Source organism: Lepidochelys kempii, chromosome 2 (assembly GCF_965140285.1).
Source record: "Lepidochelys kempii isolate rLepKem1 chromosome 2, rLepKem1.hap1, whole genome shotgun sequence".
In the NCBI taxonomy this organism is placed as follows: domain Eukaryota; kingdom Metazoa; phylum Chordata; order Testudines; family Cheloniidae; genus Lepidochelys; species Lepidochelys kempii.
The window spans coordinates 265,045,007-265,062,287 of record NC_136381.1 but is presented as its reverse complement, the minus strand read 5'-3'; the positions used below and the strand labels follow the sequence as shown (position 1 = coordinate 265,062,287).

Genomic DNA, 17,281 nt, shown 5'->3' with positions numbered 1-17,281 from the left:
TACTTTGAACAGACAATCATTAAGTGCTGATCATTCACCACTGTCTCTGGCCTGGCAGAGACATGGCAAAACCCTGCTAACTCATGGGGGATCCAAGTGCATGTCGGCTTTCCATGGTACAGTAATTTCTTGATACAATTTCAGAAAATCACCCACAGTTCAGAAGTGGCAGAGTCAGAACCCCCAACTCATTACAGTTATTACTGATAATTATTTGTATTGTGAAATGGCAAGAGGTGTCAGTCAGGGATTCTATTGTGTTCAATGCCGTGCAAATACCTAATAAATAAAAGACGGCCCCTTCCCAGAAGAGCTCACTATCCAAATAGCCAAAGCAGATGCAGGGCAAGGGATGCAACATACAAAGAGGGGTTGATCAGAGACAAAAGTGCTTTATGTACTGTACAGTCTTGCAAGGGTGCTCAACTTCCATTGACTTCTGGGACAGTTCAGTAATGGGTCCCAGATTTTCATGCTGTCACTGCTTTGGGTGTCTATTTGCCACTTTCATTTGGATGGCAAATGAGACCAAATCCTCCCCCAAAAGATGTGAGCTTCCCGGTGTGTCCATCCGTCTTGCCATTTGATCCACAAAGTATCACCTCCATCTTCCACTCAACAGCCCTGACTTCCATCCATCTCCAATGCTGTTGTAAACACACCAGGGATCCATTTTGGCTCCAAATTTAGATTTAGTAAAAAAGTGATCTTTTAAGGCCATAAAATTAAAAAAGAATCTGGTGAAAGAAAAGTTAAAACAATGTAAACACCCCCACGCTTTAATGTTCACAACCCAACCATTGCAGTATTGGGGTTGAACAGGAGAACTAGAAGTGAAAATAACTGGAAACTGACTAGAAACCAGAGCAAAACTGACCAGTCTCTTTTCATCATCCAGGCAGGGAAAAATGGGAACCAAACAACATAAATAATGCAAGCTGTTAAATTTCTGACCATATTTTTTCTTTCAGCTCTCTCTAATTAGGGTGGTCATTCCCCTCTGCTGGCTCCAATTCCATTTTCTAGCCACATTTTTTATTGTTAATTGTCATTATTATAGAAGTGCCCATAGGACCCACCTGAGATCAGGTTAGATTATGAACTCACCAAATCAGTGACTGTCCCGTAGAGTGCTCCTGTAAGTAAATAATAGTCATTAACAGCCTTCTGTGCTAGATGCTGTACACAGAGAGAGAGAGAGAGAGAGAGAGAGATACCGCCCCTGCCCTGCAGAGTTCACAATCTAAATACACAAGACAAACAAAGAAAGGATTATTCCTCCTCCCATCCTGCAGATGGGGAACTGAGGCACAGAAAGGGGGAAGGAGTTGCTTAAGGCCACACAGGGAGTCTGTGACAACCATGAATTGAACCCAGCTTCCCTGAGTCCCAGGCCAGGTTCTTAACCACGAGAACATTCCTCCCCTGCTTTGGTTACTCATCGACAGTTCACACGACCATGTATGTTTCTGGCAACAAACTATCTAGTCGTCATGTTTTGGTAGCAAAATATTTGGACAACAGAGCTTCCAAGTAGAATAATTTCCAGTGCAGAAACCAGCTGCAGCCACTATCCCAAGGCCAGTCCAATGGCTATCAATCCTGGATTGTCAAGAGGCCATGTTCTAATCGTTTCCCACTAGGCTGGCCAATGACCGATGAGCTTCCGCTTCAGCTTGCGTAACGTCTGGGCCTGACTTCTAATGGAAAGAAGAGCTGCTTCTGTTTGTTCTGTTCTGAAACGGTGTCTGGAGGCCATCTCTGGGAGAGCCCTGCTCGAGAAAACCACATTTGCATTAGACAGACAACCCAGAAGCACATACACCTGCTCAGCCATAGAGTTTTTCCAGATGCTGACTTTCTTTTTGGCTGGTAAAAATTGCATGCCTGAATCCTCGGACAAATTTTTACAGTCCTGTTTTACTGGCCGTGGCGAAACTCACTTCCGGGCAGTGTGCTCTAGCAACATCTAGAAAGCCATTGTCAGACAAATGTGTTGAACCTCTGGCCTGATCTTTCAGAGATGGAAAGGAGTTTTGCAAGGAATACCCCGGAATAACTATTTCTCTTTGATTGCTAATGTATTTAATTGAATGGCCATCTTCAGCCTTCAGGGCTTCCAGCACACCTCACTGGCCGGGAAGATAACATGGTCTCGTGGATAGAACGTTGGCTTCTGTGTCAGGTGTCCTTGCTTTGCCTCCAGTACTGAAGAAGTCTTGACGCTGTCATTTATTATTTGGATTCTGGTAGCTTCAGCTGAGAGCAAGGTCCTACTGCCTCACTAGCTTAACAATCTAAATTATGGGGGGGAGGGATAGCTCAGTGGTTTGAGCATTGGCCTGCGAAACCCAGGGTTGTGAGTTCAATCCTTGAGGGGGCCATTTAGGGATCTGGGATAAAAATGGAAGATTGGTCCTGCTCTGAGCAGGGGGTTGGACTAGATGACCTCCTGAGGTCCCTTCCAATCCTGATAGTCTATGATTCTAAACAAGACAAAGAGTATGTCCACACTGGGGCTGGAGGTGTAATTTCCAGCTCAGGCAGACACACCTGCACTAGCTGGGGTGGAGCTGGCATGCTAAAAGTAGCAGTGTAGCCATGCCAGCAGGAGCGGTGGGAGCCACTGGAGTACGTAGCCAGGGTTTCAGATGGGCTCATGCCTAGGGTGATGGTGGCACTGCTTCTATTTTTCGTTTCCGAGCTCAATCAAAGCTAGTGCTGGTATGTCTGCCCATGCTGGAAATTTCACCTCCAGCTCCAGTGCAGATGTACTCAAAGAGGGGGAGGAGAAATGAAGGTGCAGAGAGGGGAAGGGATTGCCTAAGTGCTTTGTGGCACAGGGCTGGGATTATTCACATATAGTTGAACATGTGCTTCGGTGCGCTGCTGAATCGGGGCCTCCGTGACCCATGCAATGTACATCAGGTTCCCAGAAAAGTCAGGGCGAGGTACCTTTGTGCTCACAACCACCTGTCTCATGTGCGGAGAACTGTGGCAAACACGGCTTTGAAATCCAGGCCCGCTATGCACGGTTCAGTGTTTCTTGCCCTCTGGCTCTCTGGGGTCCAGCTGTTGAGTTGTAAAATCTCACCTGCTCCGTAGGGAAGGAGTATGTTTTCCCAGCATTTGATGCAATTCAATGGAGTTCACCATGCAAATCTGGAAATCACCTCTAGGAGAGATGGTGGTTTCAGGTCATCTTCCCCAAAGTGATTTGTGGAAGCCGTTAGTTTAATATATAAGAACGATTATCCTTTTGGATCTCATTTGTTATGTCCTTGTGATGAAAGGGGAAAAGGGAAACAAACCCTCATTAACTTTATTAACAGAACAGTTAGTGCAAACGGAAACACAGCAAAGGGACAAAATACACAGTCACTCAGTTATGCAAAGCTAGTTAATAAGTCTCCTTGTATTGCATGCATATGGCCGTAGGTAAAAGTGATGCACTTCTGGGTGAATGATTTGTTAACTGCTGTGTCAGTTAGGGACACACACACACACACACACACACACCTGTGAGGAATCTAAGTCCCCCAATCTCCTAAGCAAAACCAGCTTAAAAATCGTGATTTTGCCGCACATTTAATAGTCTAAGGCCAGAAAGGAACATTGTGATCATCTAGTCTGACCTCCAGCCTAAAATAGGCCATAGAACAAGGATGTCCAAACTTACTAACCCTCTGAGCCGAATACGACAATCTTCAAAAGATTGAGAGCCAGGACTCCCCTGCTGGGGCTTAGGGCTTCAGACCTGTGGTGGGGTGGTGGGGCTAAGGGCTTCTGCCCTGTGGGTTTGGGGGGTCTCGGGGCTTCAGCCCCGCAGGGTGCGCCTGTCAGTTATGGCTTTATTGAGCCCCGTCAGGCACCTCCCACAGGGCTGATGCCCCAAGAGCCCCCTCCCTGCCGGGCAGAAGCCCCTAGCCCCATCACCTCGCCACAGGTCAGAAGCCGCAAGCTCCCCCAAACAGTATAGTAGGTGGAGAATGGGGGTGGGGGGGTGAGAGCCACACTTTAACTGTAAAAGAGCTGCAGTCTGGCTACCCCTGCCGTGGAACGTCCCCAGAATAATTCCGGTTTGAACTAGTGCAGATCTCTTAGGGGGGAAAATTCAATCTCGATTAAAAAACTGCTGGCGATGGAGACTCCACCACAAACCTTGGTGACTTGCTCCAGTGGCTAAGGCAATTGAATGGCTTTTGCACAGAATTCATGCCCCAGAATGCAGCGGGGGGCATTGTGCCGCTGGAGGATATTGTGTTAGCTCTGAAGAAAACCAGAGGTGCTGACAACTTCTGGTCCTTGCATTTCCTCTGGCAGCTGTCTCAAAAACAGGGGGTAAGTCTCTTCTCCGAGACAAATTCCCACTCTGGTAATTGCATTCTGCCGACCTAAGTTCCTCCTGCAGGATCAGCTGAACATAGTATTTTTCCACTTCTTGTCCTAAACTACTGCATGACTACTGCTTCAATGGCAGCCACATTCCACCCCAGAACTGTCTGCATTCCAGGGGTAAACAAGTGATCCTAATATACTGTAATGTGTGTGCTCTGGCAACCTTCTGAATTAAACTCACTATACAAATGCTTCTGCTATTTGTATTACAGTAGTGGTTAGTGGCCCCAACCAAGCTCAAACCCCCTTTCTACTCGATGCTGTACAAACACACAGTGATGGACTGTCTCTGTCCCAAAGAGCTTCCTCACAAATAGACAAGATCGAAATGGAAAGAGACACACAGACTTGTGAAGGGACTCATCCATAGTGAGGACTAGAACCCATATCACTTGAGTCACAGAAGAAGAGTGCTAGCAGGAACCTCAAGTAACCATGTGAACTTAAACCGCTATCCTAGCCACAGGACCACACTACTTCAGGATGACCTGTCTCCTGTTTTTTTGCTGTTGATATGATTTGCAAAACTTTGCTTTGGAGGGAAATTAAAATGTGTTGCCTATATTGGAATGTCTCCACATTTGTCATACAAGTGGTGATGGAATCTCCTTCCTTAGAAGTTTTTAAGCTCAGGCTTGACAAAGCCCTGGCTGGGATGATTTAATTGGGGATCGGTCCTGCTTTGAGCAGGGGATTGGACTAGATGACCTCCTGAGGTCCCTTCCAACCCTGATATTCTAGGATTCTAAGATGGGGTCAAGCTGAAGTAATTATATATTTTCTCTCTCTCTCTCTCCCCCCCCCCCACATATATATACACTCAGCCTTCCAGAAAATGCAGTGTAGGTTTCTCTCATCAATCTCATGGGTCATTAATGATTTTGGTGCCCAAAATGTTCCTGTGAAAATAAAAACGTGAAAGTAGAAACAGTCAGAAATAAATTTTGCAAAAGATATCTATTCTGGGCAGCAGAATCATTAATGACACATGATAGTGGCAAGAAAAACCTACCTTGCCTCTTCTGGAAGGCTGAGTTTGCTTTAACGGCCCAAGACTGGGACTCAAGATACCAGGGTTTGATTTCCCAGCTCTGCCACAAAACTTTGTGTGCGATGTTGACCGGGTCACTTCATTTCCCTGTGTCTCAGTTTCCCATCTGTACAATGAGGATAGTAGCACTACCTACCTCATAGGGGTATGGTGAGGATAAATACATTAAAGACTGTGAGGCGCTGAGATGCTATGGTGAGAGGGGCCAGATAAGCAGCTGGATAGAAGAAATGAAGCAGCAATTCTTTTAACGTGACATTGACCTGGTATCTCTCTATTTTCCCTTCCTCCAGCAGCTATTCCTGCTGCTTCCACGCGGATCTAAGAAAATGACACAGAACAGTGGGACTTTTTGGTGTTAATATATTCTCCCTTTTTCTTAGGACCCCAGTAAAGGGGGGCTAGATGAGCTCTGATCCTCTCTGCTGAGCTGGGCCTCGCAAGGACCAGGACTACTAACACTGTGTGAGTTTCAGTGGGGAAGACTGAGGAGCAGCAGAGCGGGAAAGCGATAGGAGGGTGGCTGAAGGGCAGTGAAGAGACTATGGGATGTGCACAGTAAAGAGCCAACAGAGCTGGGGAGGGGTGGAAAAGAGGCAATGGAGCGGGGAATGGGCAACAGAAGAGCAAGAAGCAGACAAGAAGCAACAGAGAAAGGAGGCAGTTGCCCATCATCTGCCCTGATCTAGCAAGTGGCGTGGGACTTCTGCACCCAGCTAGTCATTCCTCTGCTTCAGTCAGTCCTATCACAGGCGTTCACCAATCTCTGCTGAGCTCTGACAGCTGCTCCTCGGCTCACTTTTGCCCTGGAACTGCCAGTGCTGATCATTTGCCATGGAGACAGGCAGCGAGAGAGGAGACTGTTCCCGGGTTAAGCAGCTCCCCCATCTGGCTGCCAGGATCCATGGGGACGGGTTGGCTGGACTGGAAGGAGGAGAAGCAAAAAAAAAAAGCCCAAATCCCAGTTCTCTCTTCAATCCTGTGGCTGCAACTCAGCAGCCCTGGCATAGACACATGTCACATAGCCAGAGCAGTTCCCTCAGTGCTTGGCCACGTGGGACTGGGATTGCTCCAGGGCTAGATTTCCCAGTTCTCGGAACCCACAATTGGGGCCAGATTTCCCAGTGTCCCCAGTAGATCACATTTCATTAGGAAATATCTCTCTCCCAACAACTGCTACAACAGCAGAATGAAGGCGGTGGGCAGGCTTCAGTTCCGGGCCAAAAACCAGTTCCTTTTTATTTTGTTTGAGAAATGCAAATGTGACATTCTCCTGTGGGTACTGTCAGCTCCCATGCAGACCACAGGCATTACTGGCTCCGAAAGCGGGTGGATGCACAGTGACATTCATTGCTAAAGCTGGAACACGCTCGGAAAGTCGGGTAGCTGCTCGGTTCCATGCAGATCTATTTAAAATTCCAATCAATGGGGGCTGGTTTTTCGGCACTGCTTGTTCCCCATGGTTTCTTTTCATGTCTGAGGTGTTTATTGGATTTTAGGGTTGCACAAACTAAAAGAAACAGCCATCAGTAGCTGATTGGTTTATTTAGTCAAGCCAGGGTTATTTTGGAAAGTCACCACAGCGGGTTTAATTTCCACCTGGCATACACATGTGGAGATGGAAAACTGCTCACTGCATTTTTAACTGGTCTTCGTAGGCCTGTGGTTCTTGGTTATTATTTGCACAGGTGGACTCCTGGGGCTTTGCAGAAATGAGGTGGCTAAATGAGAGATGCAACAGTGCCCCCCTCTCCTATCCATAGAGTTGGGAGTGGGGTGAAGTGGACAGGGGACGTCTAACCGCTCTGTGCCTCAGTTTTCCCTCTTGCCTATTTAGATTTTAAGCTCTTGAGGGCAGAGGATCTCACAAAGGGTATGACTACACTGCCATGGGGAGGTGTGACTGCATCACATCAACATACCTCAGCTGGCTTTAAACTAGCGAATAATCACGGTGAAATGGTCACAGCACTGGTAGCCGCACGGGCCAGCCTCGCCTGCCCAGGATGCTAGGTATATATTTGAGTGGCCACTGCCCGGCTTCAGTACAGTTGCTACTGGGGCTAGCTTTAATCTCGCTAGATCAGACCCAGCTCAGGTACGTCTACCCAGGCTGCAGTCAGTCCTCCCGATCGCAGTGGCGATGTACCTGACGTGGCTGCACCGCGTCTAATGCAAAGGGGTCCTGTTCTTGACTGGGAGTGTTAGATGCTACTGTAATATGCATAATTATACTGAGATCAGTGAGGCAAACGAGACTGAGTTTCAACGTTGGCTTGTCAATATCTGGTTCCGATCACGGTGGAACATAGGAAATTGCCGTCATGGATCAAACTCATGATACAATGAATCCAGTGTCCTGTCTCTGATCGGAGGAAGGTACAGGAACTTTGTACCTTAGGGAAGGGTTCTGTCCCTCACTTTGCCCTATATGCCCCCCAGGCATAGGGGGCATGCCGGGGTGAACCTGGGGAAGGAAGGCATGGAGTCATAGCACATACTGCAATGACCATCCGGGTTTGCACCAGAAGCGTCACTGAGGAGGAGGCTGCCAGAACTGAGAACAGGCCAAGAGCCATTTTAGTCCCACCGCAGCAGCTGCGATCATTAGGGTTGTTACAGGATCATTGATTGTTTATAGATACACTAATGCACAGTGGTCCCCAAACTGTGGGGCATGGAAGAACGTTTGGGGGAGTATGGCAGGGCCTGGGGCCAGCCCCCAGAGGCGTGGGGACGGAGCACCGCTCGGCCCCTCTCTGCCCCCAGCTCTGCTCTGGTCCTGCCCCCAGCTGCGGCCCCGGTCTCAGGTCCTGGTCACGGCTCCGCTTCTGGCCCCAGACCCACCCCCAGCTGTGTCCCTGGCCTTTGCCCCTGGCTCCAGGCCCAAACACAGCCCCAGCCCCAGGCTCGGCCCCTGGCCCCAACCACAACTCCGGAGGCCCACAGCCCTGGCTCCATCCCCCACCATGGCCCGGCTCCCAGGGTGGGCGCGGGCGGGCAGGACATAAAACATTTGGGGACCACTGCTATAGAGCATGTGTGTGTGTGTACGTGTGCATACGCTCTCGAGACCACATACCCGCATGACACAAAATGCAAGAAAGCTTCATTTACCCCCCCCCCCGTCCCCCCCCGGCACTGTAAACCAAACCACCCTGTCCGGCTGGAGACAACTTTATTTGGAACTCAGCCCTGGACAGGTAAAAAGCTGCTTAAGTCAACTTTATGTGACACTGTTTTAAGAGAGTCGCTCTCCTGACTGTAACCACAGCATAAGGAGACAGTTTTCCCAGACTGAACGGGCCCCGCGCTTGTTGTAGACAGCAGGTACTGTTCCCTTCCATGAAGTATTTCTGGAATGTCTCGAAAACACCCAGGGTTGGGTTAAAATAGAGTGCAGGGTTCAATTCACCTGATGCTGCTTGGGCAGGCACATGGTTTGGGGGGAGGCTGGAGGAGGCAGGCAGCCCATGCTGTGCCCATGAGCACACACAGCCGTTTTGAGTCCCTGAAAATTAAACACAGAGGAAAGATCCACAGGGCAGCCAAAGACAGACAAGTGTGTGTGAATTGCTCTGCGGTGAGAGGTCAGCCGGGCGAAAGGTCAGATTGTGCTAATGCCCTGAAGCATATCTCCCGGCCGAGGAGCTGTGTGCATTCTGCAAAGGCAGGGGGCGCTGTTGTTGTCCCCATTTCACAGGGGGAGTTCCTGAATCACGGAGGTGAAGGACAATATTTTCCAAAAAAACAACAAGGAGTCCGGTGGCACCTTAAAGACTAACAGATTTATTTGGGCATAAGCTTTCGTGGGTAAAAACCCCACTTCTTCAGATGCATGGAGTGAAAATTACAGATGCAGGCATTATTATACTGACACAAGAAGAGAAGGGAGTTATCTCACAAGTGGGGAACCAGTGATGACAGGGCCAATTCGATCAGGGTGGATGTGGTCCATTCCCAACAATAGATGAGGAGGTGTCAATTCCAGGAGAGGCCAAGCTGCTTCTGTAGTGAGCCGGCCGCTCCCAGTCCCTGTTCAAACCCAAATTAATGGTGTTAAATTTGCAAATGAATTTTAGTTCTGCTGTTTCTCTTTGAAGTCTGTTTCTGAAGTTCTTTTGTTGCAGGATGGCTACTTTTAAATCTGTTATAGAATGTCCAGGGAGATTGAAGTGTTCTCCTGCTGGCTTTTGTGTGTTACCATTCCTGATGTCTGATTTGTGTCCATTTATTCTTTTCCAAGATGGTTTTGGGATGTCCCCGTATCTGATTTGCAGCGGGGCTGAGCGCTCAGCTTAGCTGCAGTCGGAGGGAGCAGATCAGCTTTTCTCAAGCCCCGGGTGTCTCAAGCAAGGCACCAAATATTTGAGGCACCCTAAATCAGTGGCCACTTTGGAAAATATTTTGTTTAGCACAAAGTCAGTGGAAAGACCAAGACTAGAACTGCAGATTCTTAGGCCTCTGCGCCTGGCTTGAACCACTAAACTTGCCACCACCGTTCCGCCAACCTGATATATTTACCCAGCATAGTGGGGGTGCTTGCTACGTTCAGAGCTGCCTGGCTTCCCAGGCTCACACCTTGCATGGACGTGTGTAACTAGGGCTGAGTTGTGGGTAGGACTAACAGGCAAGTCATGGTGCCTTCTCGTTGCATAGAGATGCATAGAGTTCCTGTCTTTCTATCTTCCCCATGAAGAGTCATCTGCAACTCTAATGAAATATATAATAACAACAGCTATTTCAGAGACGTCTACCCGGTTATTAGCATCGCGTCACTAAACACCTAGCCCTAGTGGGACCCCCAGGTCAGCATGCGTTGTAAGTAAGCTTAGAACAATTCGATTTGTAGTGATAAATGTCGATAAATGTCCATGTCACTGTACACACGCAAACTGATTTCCATCACTGATATCAACGTTTACAGCTAGGCAAAGTATGAAAAATGCAGCTTGGGACCGACGGGATGATTCGGGGAGGTTTATTTTGGCTTGTGATGTTGATAATTTGCATTTAGACAGTTATAAAGCATTACCTTTTTGAATCTCAGTGTCTGCGGTCATTAATCATTGCCTGACCGCACCGATGTCTGATCCTCCCCAAAGTTCCCACAACTGTGAAAATTTAAATGGATAAAAATTGGAAAAAAAAAGCTTAAAACTCAACATCACTATTACCCACTGGAACGATAAATAAATAAATAAATTAAATTCTGCCAAGTCTCATTATGACTCCAGCTGTGCCTGCTAGACAGAGTATATGGGCCAGCAAGAAAGAGGGGGCTTTTTAGCTCAAAGTGAACGATACCAGCTCATGCTTTCGGCCCTGGAAATCACCAGTTCAGTCCTGCTATGGCAGCCATCGTGGCAGCATTTTGCTGTCCCGTCCCATCTTCTTACTAGTCCATGTTCAAAGAGTCCTATGCTATGCCTGCCCTGCCAGCGTCTCTGCTCTACCAGGCATGTTGCTGGTAGCTCATCATGCTAAAAAGAGTAGGGGAGCCATGGCACGCTGGCATGCACTAGCTCCCCCGCCCCCAAGAACGTACCCAGGGTCCCGGCAGGTTTGTATCCGGGGTGGTTAGCCCCGTGCAGCTGCCCGATTAACTGCGGCTACATGACTATGTTTAACATGCTCGCTCAGATCAGAGACAGCCCGAGTATTTCCGTGTGAGCTGGGAATCACACCCATCGCTCACCGTGTAGCAATAGCCATCGATCCTACCACGGTTAGGTCACATCTAGTCCAGTCCCGGGGCCCATGCAGGAATGTTCCCCGTTTTCGAGTGTTTCATAATCTTCTCTAGTCAAATGTTCCAAGGGATGGGACTTTACTTGGGAGTCTGTTCCACAGTCTAATACACCTCACTGGCAGGATCATGAGTCAGACTAGGACCTTGTCTACACTTGAAAGTGTAGACAGCTATGCCAGTATAGCTATACCAGCAAAAGACCCCTAGTGAGACACAGCTTGTACTGTATAGCTTAAACCAGTCCCCTAAATGGAGTAAGCTATATCTGCAAAAGAGAGACAAGGTGGGTGAGGTAATATCTTTTATTGGACCAACTTCTGTTGGTGTGAACAGGTCTGCGGTCATGGTCTCAGGTGGTCTCACCCCACCCAGGGATCACGGTCTCAGGCAGTCACCCCATGTGATGGGTGTCCACCCCAGACAGGACTGGAAAGGGTTAAGGAGGCCAGCTAGGCCTATTAAGTCCACAGGCTGCACCTGGGGGGAAAGGTAGGGAGCAGGGAAGTAATTGCAAGCAGATACAACTGTGGAGGAATAGGTGGGGCCTATAAAGCCGGGAAGCTGGCAAGAGACAGGGGCTGCTGCTGGAAAAGGGCAGTCACTCCCTGGAAAGAGAGAGGAGGGTTTGGAGGCTGAAGAGAGGTGTAGGCTGCAGTCTGGGGCATGGCCCCTATTGTGCAAACAGTCAGTCTCTTAACAAAGAGCCCAAAGGAGCGGAGCCCTGCACGACGTGCTGGTTCTTGAAGTGGGCGGTGGTTGGAGAAGGCCCTGCCTGTGGGCCTTACCCACTATGTGGTCCCCTCTTAGGTTTAACCTTTTATCTGGCTCCCTGGAGAAGGGGATTCCTCTCTCCTGCAGCCCGTCTACCACCATTTGCCTGGGCTTCTGAGCTCCTTGTAACCTGCTCCTCCAGTCAGAGCACGCTCGGCAGGCCGAGAGGGGCCCTGCTACATGGGCCCACTATTGCCTTTTAACCCCTTTGGGCCCAGTGTGGGGTTTGTGTACCCCATCACAATTATTGTTAATAATAACAATTGTTTAAAGTCTGCCCATCCTGGTTTCGTTCAGGACTAGCAGGGCAGAGATGCCATGGAGCCTTCTTGAACCCGGTTGTAAAAATGGAAAACAAACAAATTGGAAACACTTTTCCCATGTTTTTAACTGGTTTTGATATTTTGATGAAAAATGTCATTGTTGAAGAACAAAGAAGAAAGCATCTTTCACCATCAAAATTCTGATGAGAAATTACTTTGAGAAAATCAAATGTTGAAAAATTTCAACCAGTTCCGGGATTGATCTTTACCTTTTTTTCCTGGTACTGCATTTGCTTAGCTTGCCAGCTGCTTGGGGGGCAGGGACTGCCTTTTTGTTCTGTGTTTGCACAAGCTGAGCAAAACTTTGTTACAGTATCTGACTGGTGCACCTAGGAGTAACTGCAATACAAATAATACATAATAACTGGCTGATCTGACCCAACAGGAAGCAGGAAGTATCTGAACAATCTGGGAGAGAGGGTCCTCGTGAGAAGTCCAGCTCCTTTTTTCGCAGATAATTCAAATAAGCATCTGAAGTTTTGGGTGCTTATCCAAACCCGTAAGGCTGCACAGTTGTAGTTCAGGTCTCAGTCCTCCTGTGCCCATATGACTGAAAGATCAAGGCCTTGAAACATGCTTTTGGCCCATTGGTTTGTAATCTTTACTAAGGCAAAACTTCCATTAATTTCAATGGAAGTTTTGCCTTAATAAAGAGGAATAAAATCTGAGAAAAGACTTCAGAACTAGTTATTATTATTTATTATACTTCCATAACATGAAAATAGAGTATTTGTAGATAACACTTTCATCCCCAAATTTTCTATGAACATGGTATACAGGAACATTTTTAACAACAGCTAAACTGCACCTATATCTGGGGAGGGGTGCATCCGTTATTTGACACATTGCACAATCACGTAGGTTTTGAAGTGAAGAAGGGTGCTCGCTTGTAAAGAAAGATTCTATATCTAGAAAAAGTGATGGGGGAACCAGCAGAACCTGAATGTAATCCCCCAAACTGAAATTAGCCCAAGGCTTTGGAGTATATACCCTTCCCCTGGCAAGAGAATGCCATGAGCTCTACCATGAGCATGGGTGCTGTGGACCTTGGTTTCACATTTCTTCTGAAAGTCAGCACTTCCAGCAGCATAGAGCTAGAGACATGGCTTAGCACTGACTCAGAGAGCAGGCTGAATAAACTAGCTCTCACCATATTGTAAGAGAATCTAAACCACCATCACTGCTTTGGCCTTTTCTTGGCGGTCTCTCAGCTAAATATTGATTAACCCCGTGTTGTTTGTGAGCTAGAATGATACTGCAGTGCCAGGTGAGATATGCTGAAAGCAAAGATCTAGAGCAGATAGCAACCTATATGTGATCTATCTTAGGCACTTATCTGGCCACATTAGTCTAGTATGGGAGCACCTCACAATCTTTACCGTCTCCACTACCCCCCTGTGAAGTGTGGCAGTGCTATTAACCCCATTTTATAACTGCGGAACTGAGGCACGAAGAGAATAAATTACTTCTTCAAGAACACATCTGTGACAAAAACAGGAATTGAACCAGGTTGCCCAAAATAGCACACTGATCATTGGATCATCTTTCTTCTCAGCGTGCACTTTTGAGACAATATCAATGTATCAGTCACTACCATGAACTAAATAGTAATGAGAACTCTTAGCTTAATTCCTATCAAGTGTTGATCATAAACAGAGATATTTGATGTTCCTGTTTGTCCCTGTTTTGGTTTTATTTAATCAATGAATAATCAGTAGGGCCCTACCAAATTCACGGCCATGAAAAACGCGTCACGGACCATGAAATCTGGTCTCCCCCCGTGAAATCTGGTCTTTTGTGTGCTTTTACCCTGTACTATACAGATTTCACGGGGGGAGACCAGCGTTTCTCAAATTGGGGGTCCTGACCCAAAAGGGAGTTGCAGGGGGGTCACAAGGTTATTTTAGGGTGCTCACAGTATTGCCACTCTTAGTTCTGTGCTGCCTTCAGAGCTGGGTGGCTGGAGAGCGGCAGATGTTGGCTGGGCACCCAGCTCTGAAGGCAGCGCCCTGCCAGCAGCAGCGCAGAAGTAAGGGTGGCCGTACTACTAAGGAAAAGAAGAAAAGGACATAGCTAGCTCTGAACCAAGAGTAGGCTCCCTGGGTTGAAACAGTTGGGACCCCTTACCCCAGGTTCTCATTCTGGCTCTGGGAGAAGAGTGGGGGTCATTACCTGCTCCTGCAAACCCCCTGCCATTTTTTACTTTGAAACTTTTTTTTTCTCCACTCCCCCAAGACCAAGTCCCAGCTCCTGTCTCTAAAGGTCGTCTGTTAACTCTGCTTTTGACTCTAACCCCTGTTGTGCCAAATCATCTTTAACCACCCCTAACTAATTTACAACCCTTCAGCAGCCCTTGCTGAAGCACCAAACTTGATAGATTACTGGCAGCTTCCCATAATGCTGCCCTAACTTCAAACCTCTCACAAGTGGACCGAAGTGCCTCCTTTCCCTGGATGGCATCCAGTCCCCATGGGCAGGGACCTTCTTCTGCTACCCATTTACCAAGGAGGGTAGGCTCCTCAGCGAAACCCCATCCCTCTGGGTCCCCTAACACTTCCTCCATTTCCTTTTTAATCTCATCCCAGGTTGACCTCTGCACCTGGTATGGGCCCTGGTTCTTCCTTATCCATTTATCCAAAAAATCCTTTATCCTGGCTTGCCAGAACCGGCAACTACCATCACGAGAATTTGCTATACCCCCTCCAAGCAGCTGCGCGGACTGTTGGGGAGGGGGACTTACAGGCTGCCACTCACCTATCTGATGTGATGCATCCAAGTAACCGGCACCAAGATGTTAGTGGGCTTATTCCTTCACCCACTTACTTCCCTGGTTCTTCTCGCATGAACAGCGTGCAACAATACCCAAAGTTCGAAGGTGCAAACAATTCGATGTTTATTGGGGTGAACTTTTAGCAAGCAATTATTCCAATTTCCTTCCTTAGTGTCCCCCTTCCCAGCTCTGACACCATAGAGCCTTACCTGTGTCCCTGTTCCCATTCCCTGTTCCCATTCCCTCCTTAGCGAAACATAATTTCAATTTCCCCACCCCCATTCCCTGTTCCCATTCCCCCCATTACTTTCTGATTGACTGAAGACTATATAGTAAAACTCAAGTTCTGCTTAGCTATACCTTAACCAATCATTTTCCTGAAATGTAACTAACCAATTCTAACATATTGTAACATAATTATTTAACCAATTATATCCCACCACCTTAATTAGTTTGCACCCAGCAAAATTAATTATACAGCAGACAGAAACAATCCCAGAACCAGACAAAAATTATACAAACAATAGAAAAATGAAAACTACAGTAGTAGAACAACAAACAAATAAGAATTTTACATTCCAGCTCTTGTTTAAGTAAGTTCTTTCCAGACAGGATGCTATCAAGCTGAGGGTTTTTTTACATCTTCTAGGCTCTTCCCTTTCCCTGGTGGTGATGGGCATTATCAGGACAGGACTGTATTCCTAACAGCCCAATAACACCTTATTTCAATGTGACTAGTTTGGGATGTGAGGAGGTGACCGGTCGCTTCCCAGCTTAGGGCTGCCTCTGCTGCTTAGCCAGAGGCCTTAGCCCAAGCACAGGGCCTCAGACTGTCACAGTAAGAGAAGGCCCTATAAACAGGCAGACAGTGATTTTGATTCTTTCTTTTATACCTCAATAACTAGCTAAGTGGTAAGAATACCCCTAAATTCTTAAAGTATAGGCCTTTGCAAACAGACCTAAATATCTATATCCTAACACAGTGCTGCAACACCCCCTGCCCCCCGACATCCTCACAATAACTTTGTGACCGCCCAATAACTCCCTTTTGGGTCAGGACCCCTGCACTGTGAAATTTCAGATTTAAATAGCAGAAATCATGACATTTACAATTTTCAAAATCCTATGACCGTGAAATTGACCAGAATAGACTGTGAATTTGGTAGGGCCCGAATAATCAGGAGTTATCTGTGAAATGGCACACGCGGAACATGGCACCAGGGACTAATTAGCCTGCGCTATATAGATTAGCTCCTGTTCATAAGCAGGAGAGGAATTCAAGGATCCATTGCAGCTTGGACGGCGCCCCAGACTGAAAATGAAAGATGCAGCTTCAGCTGTTTGTTTCGAACCATGTGGCAATGCTGCTGAAATAAAGGTTATTTTGGAAAGCGACGGAGTACTACAGAGCCTTCATTCACTCCCTTTGACTAGGTCACATAAAGGGCTACAGAGAAGATAAAGTTTTAACGAACGCAATTTCCTCTCTTAATTAAATTACAGGAAATTAAAAAGACGCAGTTCACAGCTTACGTGAAAAAAGGTGATGTTTGTCCCCTGAAAAGAGTTCGGGTTTCCAGTCATTTAGCTCTGGGTTTCTCTCTCCTTCCTCTGTCCGAATTCTGGACTCAGTGGGAAAACACCCCACTCACACATTGGGACTGGCCAGAGAGACCTTTTTGTTCCTGCTAACTGGCCCTATTCTCCAACCAGAGAAACAAGTAACTTTTCTAATTGAACTCAAGGAGGTTATTGTTAGTTATATTTGAGTAGCACCTGGTGCCCAACTGAGATCAGGGCCCCATTGTGCTAGGTGCCGGTCAATCAAGAATAGACAGTCCCTACCCTGAGTAACTTGCCGTCCGAATAGACAACAGGGAACATTACTATCCCCATTGTACAGATGGGGAATCGAGGCACATAACAATCAAACGATTTGCTCAAGATCACGGAGGATGTCTGTGACACTGATCTCTAGAATACCACACTAGTGCTTTAGCCACAAGACCCTCTATCCTCTTCCCATTGCTTGGCGATCTCTTTGCACCTTTCCCCAAATTTTGGCATGCCCTTACAGAGGGTATATCCCTGGGCTTAAATTCTCGAGTATTTCTCGGAGCCCCCTCAACCCTCCCTCAATATGCAATAAAAACTCAGAAACCTGGTCTTCCAAGACTTCATGACACAGGGCATCTCTTTAATGTAGCTAACCACAT

The 17,281-nt window shown here is 47.3% G+C and overlaps 1 long non-coding RNA gene across 1 annotated transcript in view; it reads right to left on the bottom strand.

Moving 5' to 3' along the window:
• The window catches only part of LOC140906093 (uncharacterized), a 33,060-nt gene extending 29,863 nt beyond the window's left edge, over nucleotides 1-3,197 (bottom strand). The window contains exons 1-2 of the long non-coding RNA XR_012157040.2: nucleotides 3,095-3,197; nucleotides 1,108-1,136 (exon numbers count right to left, since the gene is read on the bottom strand). This is a non-coding gene — a long non-coding RNA (uncharacterized LOC140906093). The remainder of the gene's footprint in view (nucleotides 1-1,107; nucleotides 1,137-3,094) is intronic.
• Between the last annotated feature and the right edge of the window lie 14,084 nt (nucleotides 3,198-17,281).